Genomic DNA, 13,968 nt, shown 5'->3' with positions numbered 1-13,968 from the left:
CCCAGCACCCACATTTTTAAAAAAGCAATGGCTTCACACACCTGTAACCCCAGCATTGTGGCAGAGAGATAGGAGAATTGCTGGAGCTTGCTAGCCACAAGCTTAGAGGGAAAATAATAAGTCCAGAGATAACGAAACACACCCTGTCTCAGGGGAATAGGGTAGGTGTACGCACGTGTGCGTATGTGTACATACTTATACACATGCATACGGCACATACATAAAATACATACTTATACACATGTATACGGCACCTACATAAAATACGCACACAGCAAAAAAAAAGTATGTTGACATTTAATCCCCATTATATTAAGAAAACCAAATGGGACATTTAAGAGGTTATTAAGGCGCATGAATTTAATGAAGTAATGGATTAATGGGCTAGTGGGTTATCTTAAGAGTGGATCTGCCATAAAAGCCTGTCAGACCAAGTCTCTCCACATTCCCTATCTCTTACCACATAATACTCCATGCTGCCTTAAGACCTTGCCAGGGAAGAAACTTTGACCTCAGCCTAGAACCGTGTTCCAAAATGAACCTTTTTTCTTTATAACTTGTCCAGTGTGTGATGTGTCAATAGCAGCAGAAAACAGACTAGGAAGACAGGAGTGGTGACACGTATCTGGAATCCCAGCACTTGAGAGGCGGAGACAGGAGTTCAAGGTCTGTCGCTGGCACACTCCAAGCTCAAGGCCAACCTGGTCTTCAAGAGGCCCTGTTGCCAATCAAAGATAAGACAACCAAGATCTATGATAAATGCTAGCGTGAACACGTAGTGCTGAGAAGCAGAGCCATAAAGCTATGTGGAATTTGAACGGTACCTTCAAGGATTCCTGTCAGCCATCCAGACAGCTGCAGAAGCTAAGAATGCTTGCACAGTACCTGGGAAGACAGTCTCTAGAACTGTAGACTAAGTGAAGCAGCAGCCGGGAAGAGACAAGGGCAACTATAAAGTCCCCAGAAACGTGAGTGAGGGGAATGCCCTAGACATAGTGCTAGAGGAGGCAGACCACGACACACGGCTAGGAGGTGGCTAAGCCAAAGTGGAGTTGCCTCCTTTGACTCCCTACCTTCTATCTTTTCTCTCTCCCCCTCCTCCTCCAGAAAGTAGAGCAGGAGGCAAAGGTCTACAAACAGGGTCCATAGCCATCACAGGGAACTACAGAAACCAGGATAACACCAGAAAACTATTGACCAAAATATTTATCTGTCATTATAACAACCGCTGTGCTGGAGGCTGTGCAAGCCACCTCAGGGAGACTCCCTATGGAGTCTCAGGGTCTTATGGCAGCACACTCGGCAATCACTACAAACCGCAGCCACTGGGAAAGACTGTGGCTGAAGGAATGGCGTGATCTCAGGAAGCAAAGCATCAAGGGTAACAACAAGTGCTTTTAAAGCACCAACCATGAGAACCGACCCAGATGGCACAGTTTAAGCCAATCTTAGCTCAAGTACCCTTTGTTCAAACACAATCTCACATGAAAGATCTATGGGAAAAAAAATGGAAGAAGTGGATTTGGATAAAGGGAGACACAACTCATTTGCTCTCCTACCCTAGCCGCACCCTCTCAGCCCCACCAAAGTCGCCAAGGTCTCTCCACACCAACGCTCAGTAGAAGAGTCCTTTTTAAATCACTAATGTAAGGCAAGCCTGTGACTTTAACAATCCAGGCATCCACGCCAGGCAGTGGTGGCGCACACCTTTAATTCCAGCACTTGAGAGGCAGAGGCAGGTGGATCTCTGAGTTTGAGGCCAATGTGGTCTACAGGGGCAAGTTCTGGGATAGGCAGACACACACACACACACACGCACGCACACGCACACACACACTCGAAAAGGACAGAGGTCATAACCCACTCTGTCCCAAATATGTCCACCCTTTAACCAGAAGAAATGCTGTTGCACTCTTTGGGGGATTTCTGCTGTAAGTTCTCCCAATGTTCATCTCTAAATCTAGGTGATATATTCATGATGCTACCTTTTCTCACTTTAACTTTGGGAACCTTACCCTGTTTTTGACAGATGAGAACAGGGCTCCCGCTGCATAGGCAGGAAGGGGAGAAGGCTGTCCTAACTGCCAGTATCAATGACTAGGACTCCTACCTTGGAGCCACGCGTCAAAATCTGCCCACCCGAAGCCTCTCTTCAGCCACCCTACATGGAGACAGAGCTTTCTGACCCCATCCTATGGTTCTGGAATTCCTTGCCATTGACAGGTCAGAGGGAGGAGCCTGCACTGGAACATCTCAGGAGGACTCCATGTTCCACCAGCCAGCGCCCATTCTCTGCCTCATTCTTAGGCCCCGTTTCCTTTCCCATCACTAAAAGATGTCACCTCTCTTCTTCCAGGCTACAGCGAAAGTTCTAAGTCAGAGCAGGCTCTTGTTATGCATTCCACATACAAGATGAAAAAGAAGCACCCATGATTCTTGAAGACTAAGGTTTAATGTGAGAACATAAGTGAAACTCAGGCATTCCTGCTATGGGTGATACCATGAAAATGGGTCATTTGGTCTAGCAGAAGGATAAACAGTACTGTATGAGGGGCTGGCTATTGAATGGTGGGCACGTGGATGCCTCTGTCTGGACCCTCGCCTATGCTGTTCACTGGCTGGACAGCAGTTGGTAAGGCAGTTAACTTCTACAAAGCCAGCTGCCCTGAGGTGATGTGGGCACAATGTTCCCTAAGTCACCGGAGCATCACCGGGAACAAATAAGTCAAAGGTGCTGCGGGGAGAGCCAGCTCCAGCCCCTGGCTTGTAGTAGGTGTTCAGTAAAGGAGGGTGAAGGTGAGGTATAAGGAGAAATCAATTGGCAGCTGGACCCTGAGCCCTGGACTATGGCAGAAGCCCAAATTCACTCCCCCAGGATGGTGGGTGAACAGTGTCGGGTCTCATAGGAAGTTCAAGAGCAACTGGATTGGCAGGAATTACATCGTGGAGTCTAGTGAGAGAGCAGTTAGGAGGAGGAGCAGAGGGAGCAGGCAAACAGTGAAGAAGGGGGTCAAAAGAGGAACTCCATCAGCCAGGGCATTTCAGCTGCAAATAGATTGTCCTACTAACACCATTTGAGGAGCAGACATTTAACTAACATAACAAGTCTGGAGGGTGGTGGTTCCAGCATTATTAGCCCAGTGGTTCAGCAGTGTCCCCAAGAACCCAGGATTTTTCCATCCTTTCTCTACCAAATCCTGAGCAATTGGCCTCTCAGAGGTGCAATCCAGCCCCCGCCATACCAAGGCCACTATATACAAGCATCTACAGTGGGCCGGAAGGAAGAGCATACCTCCTTTCCTCAGGGATTTAATCTTTCCCCGGAGCCTCCTATCACACATTGCTTGTTTCATTGCCTGTGTCTAGTACCAATGGAAGCCAGGGCTCGTCAGACTCCAGAAGGGGAGGGAAACAAGGAAAAGAGGGTTGCAAACAGCCAGACTGGGTATGCAACCAACGCCATCTGCCTTGCTATTTGGGTATGAAATGTGGGAATCATCACACTGAAGATGGCAGGGAAGAGAGGAAGGAGTGGGATCCTCAAGGGGATGGAACGGGCCAGTGCTGGGGGAGGAGCAGGGTGTGTCCTCCCCTGGCAGAAGCAAGAATGTGAGCCCAGAAACAGATTCCGGAAACCAAGCTTGTGTCCCCTAGAAGGCCAGTAAGTGCCTTTAACAGCCGAGCTCTCTCTCCAACGCAAGGGAACGGATTCTGAAGAGAAGATCCTGTCTTTTCACCTCAACAAAGCCAAAAATGAGGCTAGGCATGGTGGCTCACACCTGTAATCCCTCAACTCAGAAAAGAGACAGAGAATGCTGAGTTACAAGCCAACTCAGGGTACGCAGGGAGAGAGACCTTGTCTCAACAAAAAAATAAAAGCAAAATAAAACCCAAAAGTGGCTGTTTCAGGAAGCACACTGAGCCATGCCTTCAGAACCAACAATTCAAAGGACGCACAAGGCAGACACTGGGAAGCAAAGGGGACATTTTTGCTTCCCTGGTGGGAACATCTGCTGCCTCAATCGTTTTGGAAAACAAGCCATAGCTCAAATTCCCCTTCCAGATTCCCAGCTTTGCATATGTGTGTCCAGTTATAAATGGGAATGTTCTTTTACAAGCAACACCTTGTAAAAGAATAATAAAGCTGGAAACAACCAAACTATTCTAAGGTCCAGCCGTGAATAGTGAAGTCCCTGTGGAATGATTAATACATCATGCATTGCATTAATTTCAGAAGACCTTGTTTGAAAAGGCCAACAGTAGCAGAGCCTATCCAGTGTAGTTATTTAAACAAAGTTCCACAACACACAAAAACTAAAACAATATGCTACTTAGATATGTATTAACATGAGTGGAAAACTATCAGAGAGCAAACACACACACACACACAATCACACCCCAGATACAAGAAAATGCTTAGCTATAGGCAAGTTTGCAGACAAGCAAACTGGGCATTCTAGATAATAAGGAAACCTTTTCCCCTTTAAACTGAGCATAGACGCACAGGCTTTGTTACATCCTCATTGCTTACGGGTTACATGGCCCAGACATATCCTTTGTACTCATGGAAATTTTAATTACAATAATTAAAAGAAAGACTATAGGACATCAAGCTGCGATGAGGCTGGGTACAGCCTACTTTGAGGGTACAAATTCTTTCCACTGCTCCACTGCAGAGCCCAGAAGCCACAGGACCAGGCTGGTGAAAGTCTGACCAGCTCTGTCTACCAACTCTGGCAGACTTTGTGAGCTCCACATTTGCAGGAAAGAGAAATGGAGGATGGAGACACAGCCAGGATATCTAGATACTTCTCCCTGGGGAATCAGAAGTGAGAATGAGGAGGAAACCTCCAGCTCCCTACCTAGAGGCCTTGCCCTGAGCCAGGCTCCGCCATTTTGGTAGCCCTCACTGAAGCTCCCTGCTTCCTTCTGAAGGGTGCTGACACCTCCATTCCAATAAAGAGAAGGCTAGAGCTGATCCAAATGGTTCACTCATGTCTCAGGCAGTGAGTCTCCAACCTCAATTCAAGTGCAGCGACCTTCCACCCATCCCATCCAATGGATCCTCCTGCCAAGGACATCCTTCCTCTATCCCAGAAACCCCAGATCTCTTCCGAGTAGTGTCTTGCCTACTTTCAACTCTCAGCTCTAATGCCACTTTCCAGTAGGCCTTTCTTGGCCACTGTCCTTCCCCCAGGGCCCTTTGTTGCTCCCCTTCCTTGAACTCTGTCCCTTGCCCTGCCACAGCTTTGGCTGCCCACATTACTAAATTGTTTTGTTGAAGTCTTCCCCATAAGCTCTTCGCTGCTCACCAGAGCATCATGTAGTAGGCCATCTCAAACTAGAGCATCTCATAGCTCTAGTCAGGCACACGGCAAGTGCTGACTGACCTTATGGAAACAGGAAAAAGCTGAACTTGGCTGGTTAAAGGCAGCCAGTATGAAGACAGGTGAACAGATTCCACCCATGCTCTGTCTCACAGCTGCTAACTACCCCCTCTATGCCCAACTGGATACTTAGCTCTCTCTAACTTCAGACATATTCAGACATCCATGAAGAGAGGAAGTAAGACCTTCCAGAAGGCCCTGTTGCTGACAGATCATGGCTCTCCTCAGTGGGCACATGGTCCTCCCCACCACCCCCGCCACCCACCTCCTAATGAGATCTTTCCCTTAGTTTCTTGGCAGCCACTGTTCCAGAAAGATACCCAAAATTGGAGTACGTTCAGAGACGAAATATCTGAACCAATGTGCGGACAGGGGGATGGAATAATTACCGCAGATGAAAAGAGCCACACTCGCCTCTGCCAAGTTAAATGGGATCAGATAATTGCATTCAAGGCCTTCAAGGGTGTGAAGCCTTCCAAGGAAGAACGTGCATTGGGGATGACGTGGAGGGTAGAATTATGTGAAATGGAACAAAATGAATCTCTGGGAATTTTAGGCTTAGTGGTCAGAACCATTTCCTCCCAGGAAAGCCGTGAGGTTGACCGCAATTCTAACGGAAGGAGTAGGTACTGCCCTGGTGACATTTAAGCCCAGCGTGAGCCAGATCTTGACTGTAAATACAGCTACCTCATTCCAGAAGGCAGGGTCAAGTGTTGGCCAGAGGTGACCGAGTGGTAGGGTAGTATGGTGGTCATTCAACCAGGCTTTCAGTCAGAGCGCTGAGTCTAGCCCACCTGGCAGCTTTCTGGCATGGGGCTCACGAGCCTGGGACTTTGATTTCTGCATCTGGGAAACGGTGACAACACTGATGCTATGAGGTAAATGAGGAGAGTAAATGCAACAATGTGTGTCAGCCTTGTTAGACTGCTGGGTAAATGGGAAACCATTAGGTCTCAGTTCTAAGCCCTGAATGGAGGCACTTTTTGTTTCTTGGGATCCCATCTGTACTAGGATGGGGATAGAATTGGAGCCATAGAATCCTAGGGCTCTGAGGCACCATTTCCTACCACAACCGTGTGGGAACCAAGCATGGAGTTGGTAGCAGTCCAGTACAGATAGCACAGCCCGTGGGCATTCCGGGAGATAGAAGGCTTGGCAGGAAAGCCTGGCCAGGCAGGTCCACATCTTCCTCTCCTTGATTTTCAAGGCAGCAGAAACCAACCAAATTGTAGCCTTCGACTGATCCAGTGGCCAGCAGGCCGCTTGGCTGCAGGCCCAATGTCTCATCTTCTGTAGAGACAGGCTCTGTGTAAAATGCTTTCTGAAAGAGCCACCCCTAGTTTAAAAGTATCTATTGGGCTGGAGATGTAGCTCAAAGCCCAGAGCATTTTCACAGCATGTGGGAAGATCTGGGTTCCATCTCTAGTACCAAAAAGAGAAAAGTATCTACTAAGATTTCAGAGATAAGCCCCTCTCTGGCAGGTTTCAGGGTAGAGAAGAGTGTGACTGGGGAGGTGCTGAACAGGAGAAGCCAGGCCTGCCTGAGAGGAGGACACCATGGCCGGCGAAGCCTCAGCAGCAGACAGGCCTGCTCTGTAAGCTCAGTTGGGAACACAGGTGACTCCAAGGTCCCTCCCTGTGGCCTCTGAAACTGGCCTCACTTCTGAACTTCTCCAGCTACACATCAGGGAGGCCATGGCCTTCTGCCAGCATCTAAAAACATAAGCAGCCAAGATCCCCAAAGCACTATAATCAAAATCCTAACCAGGGTGCAGAAGAAAGGCCTGCTTCTGCGGTAGGGCTGAGCGAGCCCTCTCAAGGGTGAGAACAGTGGTTGGGTAGCAGAGCTTCCGGAGAGTGTGACTGCCATTCCTGCCACGGGCTTGTCTGGAATCAGAGACAACCCTTGTCCTCTTGACCCCACGGCATCACTGGATCCTGTGACTTGTGTCACTAGAATAGGGGTGCAGGTCAAAAGCCAGGGACAGGAAGTGAAAATTGGGCTTGCCCCAACATCACCAGCACACCAGTGAGTAAAGAACCATGGAGAGAGCCCCAGGTGAGCGGTAGAGACGCAGGGTCAAGATCTGGCTCTCACAAGGCCTCCCTGTCTGGTCCTCAGGTAGTCTCGTACTAACGGAGTATAAGCCTCGAGACCCTAAAAGTTCTCCCAGGCCCAACTCTCGGTCTCCAAACTCTCCTCACAGCTGCTCATACACATCTGAAGTCTCACTTTCTAGAGTTTATACCCAGGACAGCAGTAACTCAGGATTCTCAAGAGGTCTCTGGAAAACTGGAATGGCTGAGTGCCAGAAGGATTTACCCAATATAATGGGCAGGGATCCCCTCCCAGGGTGATCTGCTTCATCAGGGCCCTGGCTGGTCAGGAGGAAGGAACAGACCAAAAGGCAAGGCTCTTTACAAAGAACCACAGCCATCAAGAAGTCAGGCCTAGGGAGAAGGGCTCTTGCCTTGTGCCTCTGGCAGGTTCTAAGAGAGCAGCTGTGTCTGTGAGGCTTTAGACAGGTCTGGGCCTCTAGATGATGGCTCAGTTCTCCTCAGAAAAAGCCAAGGGTCTCATCCCACTGCTGCTTGCTTTTGCTGAGTCCTTCTTCTGTGCCAGGCCAGCTAAGAGCCTCAGACACAATATTTCATTTTAATCCTACAGCCTCTATCTATGTACTGGCACTTTTGCTATACCCATTTCACAGGTGAGCAAGTAAGATACAAGTGATTCAGCTAAGCAGTGAAGTCAGGATCCCAGGCCTGTTTCATGAATCTGTCTCATTCTCTTTCTGGCAAGTCTCCCCCCACCCCCTCCCCCTTTCTAAATCCTGCCCCACAGGCCCACAGTTCAACTGGCCACACCTTAAAATGAAGCAGTTGAGTCCCTTAAAGCTTCCGGGGGGGGGGGGGGGGGGACACAGGACTTGGGGAATGTGTCAGGAAGCTCCAACAGGTCAGACAAGCCTGTGGAATGTGGCTTTGGGGACTTGATGGGAGTGGAGCTCTTGGGAGGAGCTGGAGCTCAGGGACACCAGGGTGGTGCTCTTCAGGCCAGCAGTCACAGTACTGTGCTTCAGGCTGGACACAGCCTAGAGGTCTGGAAAAACACAGCTCCAGAAAAACCCGATGCACACAGTGGGAGACTCAGGCAGAGTGCTCCCCCAGAGATCTGGCTGCAAGAGCAGCCTCCGCTGCGCTGCGGCTCCCAGTCAGGCCACCCAGGCGGGAGGCTCCAGGCCCTCAGATGCTCTGGGATCTGAGGGAATTCCTCAGGAATGAGCTGGTGCACAGGCTGCCAGGCACCGCCCCCAGGACTCAGTGAGCCTGGAAGGGAGTGAAGGGGATGTGTTTTGAAATAATCAAGAATATCTGCAAGGGAGGAGGCTGTCCGCTTGCTGCCTGAAGCTCCTGTAGTGGCGCGGGCCAGAGGAAATGCCCTCCTGAAGCAACTGAGAGGCTTTGAGACCCTAGAGGCAGGGCCAGCCCTATGCAGCAGGAGCAGGCTGGTTCAAGCTATCCCCCTGAGGTCCCAGAAAGAATTCAAAAACAATAGCACACATTCCCATACAGCAACTTTGAGGAAGACAAGAGGGATGCAGTGAGACACAACACAGACAAAATGTCCTGCCCCTCGTGGGCCTTTTATTCTAGTGGGAGAGACAAGCGATTAAAATGAATAAAATACATAATGCATTAAAAAGGTGAGAAAGCAGAAAGAGAGAGAAGGCAGGAAAGGAGATGAGGCGTGTCAGGAGCTGTATCAGTCGGGAGCAGAGGTTCATTTATGATTTTAGAAAGCATGGCCAGAGGCAAAGGAAACAGCAAGTGAAAGGCCCCAAGGCAGGCCAGGCGTGAGTTCAAGGCACAGCAAAGAGGCCAGTGTGGCTGGAATGGAGCACAGAGGAACAGGAGCAGCAGACACACAGGGACTGTTGAAGAATGCCCTGGAGACTCGGGAACAGAGGAAGGACAAGACCCCCCATATGTCTTGACACTCTTGCTACAGTGTTGGGGACAGCCTGAAAGGAACGGAGGCCCCTTTATTCAACAGCAGCCTGTGGGTTTGATGGCGCCTCACTCAAGGCACCTGTTCCCTGTTGTTACCCAGCGTAAGTCCCGCAGCCCTGCAGAGAGAGAGGGGTGGCCTCATCCTTCCCATTTTTCCACTAAGGAAACTGAGGCTCAGAGAAGATCAGAAAGAAACACCTACATCCTCCCCAGTCCAACCCTGCTCACACGGCCAGCCATATAGCTTCCATCTACCCTCCTCCCCGTCCTCTCAGAGAACTGTACCATTTCCCCAACTCATCTTTCCAATGGCGGGAGCTTTCCATGTATGCTGCCCCAGACCATAGAGCATCCCCTCCCCCCACACACACCCAGCTCCTGTATCTGTCTCAAGACATCCTCTGAGAGACCGCTGGAGCTCTGTTTCTCGGGGGCTCCTTTCCCATTGCTCCCCACACGACAATCCACCCCAGAAACAGGGAGCATTGCAGCCATCCCACTGCCAGCCTCCAACACAACAGGAGTTCAAGGCTGGGGCCAGAGCTTATGGGCCTCAGTTTTCCCAGCAATTGATTCCACACTCAGGTCGGTCTCAGGTTCAGGTCCTGCTGACATTGTTGGATGTTTTCAAGGTATTTTTGTTTTGTTTTGTTTTGTTTTAATTCTCCAATGTAGTTTCAGCACAATTCACGCTTCCTTCATGTTCATTTCTGACCTCAGACAGAAACATTTGGGGCCTTGGGCACATACAAGCCATACACTTTAGGAGAATGACTCTCATGAGTCAGATGTGGCGATATGTGCCCGTAATCCTGGCACTCAGGAGACCAAGGCAGGAGGAGCTGGAGCATAGAGCTGGAGGCCAGCCTTGGTTACACCGTGAGTTCTAGATCATCCTGAGCTATATAAGGAGACCCTGCCTTGAGAAAGAACTAAGTAAAAATTTGGAGGCTGATGTCTGTAAGGGAAGAGCGTGGCAGTGAGGGATCCCCACGTGGTTAGTTACCAGACCCAAGTCCAAGGCCTGCTGCTCCTCTCCGCTGGGTGGCATGGGCAAGTGACTGAGCCCATACCTTGCTCTCCTCCCAGGTATACTGGACCAGACCTTATCTGGTCTGGTGTTCTGTGAGTTCTGAAAGTGCTGGAGACAGTGCAGGCACAGTGTCAGCGGGGCACTCTGCCTGGAGATGGCATTAGTGCCTCCCCACCACTCATCCCAAGCCAGGTGCATCTTCAGGGGTGTCCTGAAGGGCAACTCCTGGCCGCTGTGCTCCTGAGAGGCCTCACGTACCTCCCTTGGGTACTAACTGATCTGCAAAGGCCCCAAACAATCGGCCAGCTAAGCAGCCAAGCCTTATTAAAATATGCTTCCAGAACAGCTCAGGCATGCGGACACTCAGCAGACACCCCGGAGTCTAATTTAGGAATGCCAACCTGTACCTGCGGAGGAGACTCAAAACTGGACCAAACAGACAGGGCCTCGCTGTTCGCCACGCTCTGTCCTTTCCTCTTACCAGTGAGATTCTGAGACCTCAGAGGAAAGGGTCGTTCTAGGTCACCCAGAGATCTTAGTCCATACTAGGCCGCTTTGCCTGGTTAGGAACCCCCAGGGCCCCCAACAGAAAGCTGTGGTGTCGGTACCATGGCTGAGAGGTCCGACCTGTGATGGCACCCCTTCCCGGGCTGATGAGGCCCCTGCCAGCATGCCAAGCCCCAGCAGAGAAGAGGCACTCTGCAGAGGACAGCTAGCAAGCCTGGGTGCTTACAGTAGGGCACCATACAGGAGGACAGCCCATGCCACCCCACCCTGCCCGGTTATTTATAAAATGTTTTCAGATGAGTCAGGCACATGCTGTCCAGCACCTTAGGGAATGGTCCAGAAGAAATGCTATAAATAGCATGGATTTCTGGCCTCCCACCGAAACCCCACATGCACACACAGCAGCCTGCTCTTTGGCAGGAAGGAGGTTGGGACTTGCATTGGTCAGCCATCTTCATGCCCCCAATAGCGATGTGAGGCCAGCAGAACCGTGAGTCCTGGCAGGCCAGTCTGTGGGGACAGCTGGGAAGCCCTAGGCTGGTGAGGAAGAGCCTTAGCCAGGCATCTTCTAGACACAGACCTCAGCCCGTTCCCTCAGTACCATTCCCCTGGTGGTCTTCCCGCCCAGATTTACAGGCATGGCCAAGAAGGCAGCCTGCACCCCAGTTCCCCACACTGGTAGTTCGCACCTCAATTCCCGAGTGTACAGCCCTCCACCTCCGCCCAGAGACCAGTTATTTATATGTCTCTAGAAAGGGATCCAGGGCCCCAGCCTCGCCGCTTCCTTCCCACTCCTGGTAGTGCTAATTACTTCCTCAGCTGGGTGCTGCCTGCCACCCCTGGCTGAAGCCTCTGGGAACAAATGCATCTGTGTTCACACCAAGCATCCCAGAGAGGCTGAACCCCATGTCCAGACAGAGGGTGACCACCCTACGCCTACCTCTGGAGTCAGGACTCCACACCCAGAACACCCTTTTGTGAGACTGGGATGAGGATCTTTTGCACCCACCCACTCCTTTGTAGCCTCCATGCAACCAGAAGGGGCCTTGAGCTAACTTGCTGTGTGCCTAGCCCTGGGCTCAGCTCTGTGGGAAGAGGGCAGGGAGATGAATAAGCTTGCCCAAACACCCCCGAGGGAGGCAAACACATAAACAACTCATTATGCAATGAGGAAGGCTGAAGCGAGTGCTAAATTAAGGGACAAGCTGGGCACGGAGCCTGCAGGCCCTCAATTCTAGACTGCTTTTTTTTTTTTTTAATTCTTATTATAAAAGTAATTCATGCTCATTTTACAAAGAATCTGTATATGTAGACAAAAGAAAAATGATAATATATTCACATACTATATCCATCATCCCTTACCCAAAGGCAGCTATATCCAGCCAGAGGACTGGACTGTCGCACTTTATTAAGCGGAATACAGACAGGTCTCAGATCTGAGGCTGGAGACCTCAGCCTGGCTGTAAGACGGTCTCTAGAAAAACAGAAATTCATAAGAAATGAATAGAAGGGTTTCAAAGCAAGGCACTATAGATAGTGTGACATATTTATATGAAAATATTTAAAATGATATGGATGCTCTCCCCCCCCCAAAAAAATGTATGGAAAGGCACACAGCGGAGCAGGCATGTAGCTTAGCAGGCATGTAGCTTAGCTTGCCTGGCACCAAGGGCACTGCATTGAATTCCTAGTACTGCAAAATAATAATTACTATTATTATTAAATCATCTTTTGTTTTGTTTTTTGAGACAGGGAGGGTCTGTCTACATAGTCCTCACTGTCCTGGAACTCACAGGGATCCACCTGCCTCGGCTTCCCAAGTGCTGGGATTAAAGCTGTGCTCCACCACACCACCCAACGATAGTCAAAATGTTTAAATGTGTTCACTAAAGGGTAAACACAAGTCAGCCTCAGGGAGGGAAGAGGGAGAAAATTTTTTTAAAAAACATTTTCCCTAGAAGTTTCTTTATTTGAATTGTTACAATAACCAAGTGTGTATATGTGTATGTAGTTTCATATCTTTTAAATTAAAACCTCTCCCCTTTCACAGTGCGGGGAGCCTGCTCTAGGGCCTGTGGTGCCGGGCAAGCCCTCTAGCCCGGTTACAGTGGCTCCGGTTTTATGAAACACGGTTTCGCTACATCAGGCAGGCTGGCCTCAAAACTGCAGTTCTGCTTCTGCCTCCTGAGTGCTGGGGCTGCAGGCCTGTACTGCCACATCTGGCTAAACTACTTTTAAAACAGAATTTTTTTTTTTTTAATTTTCAATTTTTCTATAAAATAGAGATCATCTTTTTACTCGGAATAATATAGTCTTAAAAAATAGAGGGGGCCCACGAGAGAGGGGGCTGAGCGGAGAAAAAGTACTTGTTGCACAAGCCCAATGACCTGGGTTCCCCTCTGGAATCCATGAAGGGAAAAGAGAACCGACTCTCAAAAGCTGTCCTCGGACCTCCCTACCTGCGCCATGGCACACATACGCCCGCACTTACACACGCCTGAGGAGCACACACAGCCATACCACTAAGAAATTAACATTAAATAAAGAGAGCGATCGTGCAAAACTGCTGATGGAGTTAGTATATGACCCAGCAATTGTAGTGCTTGCTTTATGCTCAAAAAAATTACAGACCAAGTGCTCAGACACAACACAGCAACATCAGCGATCACTGAGAGAGAGGAAAAAGCAAGTGTCCATCAGCTGCTCAGGAAAGGGTGGTGTGTCCATTGAAAGTGATTATTATTTGGCCATAGGAAGGAATGAAATACTAGCACATGCTAAAACGTGGATGAGCCTTGAACACATTATGCTAAAAACACAAAATGTTGCATAAAGAATGATTAACTTTATGTGAAATGATTGTAACAGGTAAGTTCATTAAAAGGGAAAGCAGACTAGGCCACCAGGGGCTAAAAGGAGAAACACGGTAACCATTGGAAGGGTATAAAGTGTTCTCCTGGGTGATGTGTGAGTTTTTAAATGTGTGTGTGTGTGTGTGTGTGTGTGTGTGTGTGTGTGTGTGTGTGT

The sequence above is a fragment of the Psammomys obesus genome, unplaced genomic scaffold (genome assembly GCF_907164565.1).
Source record: "Psammomys obesus unplaced genomic scaffold, mPsaObe1.curated_primary_1811, whole genome shotgun sequence".
Taxonomy (NCBI): Eukaryota; Metazoa; Chordata; class Mammalia; order Rodentia; family Muridae; genus Psammomys; species Psammomys obesus.
The sequence above is the reverse complement of the archived record's forward strand: the minus strand, read 5'-3'. Positions refer to the sequence as shown.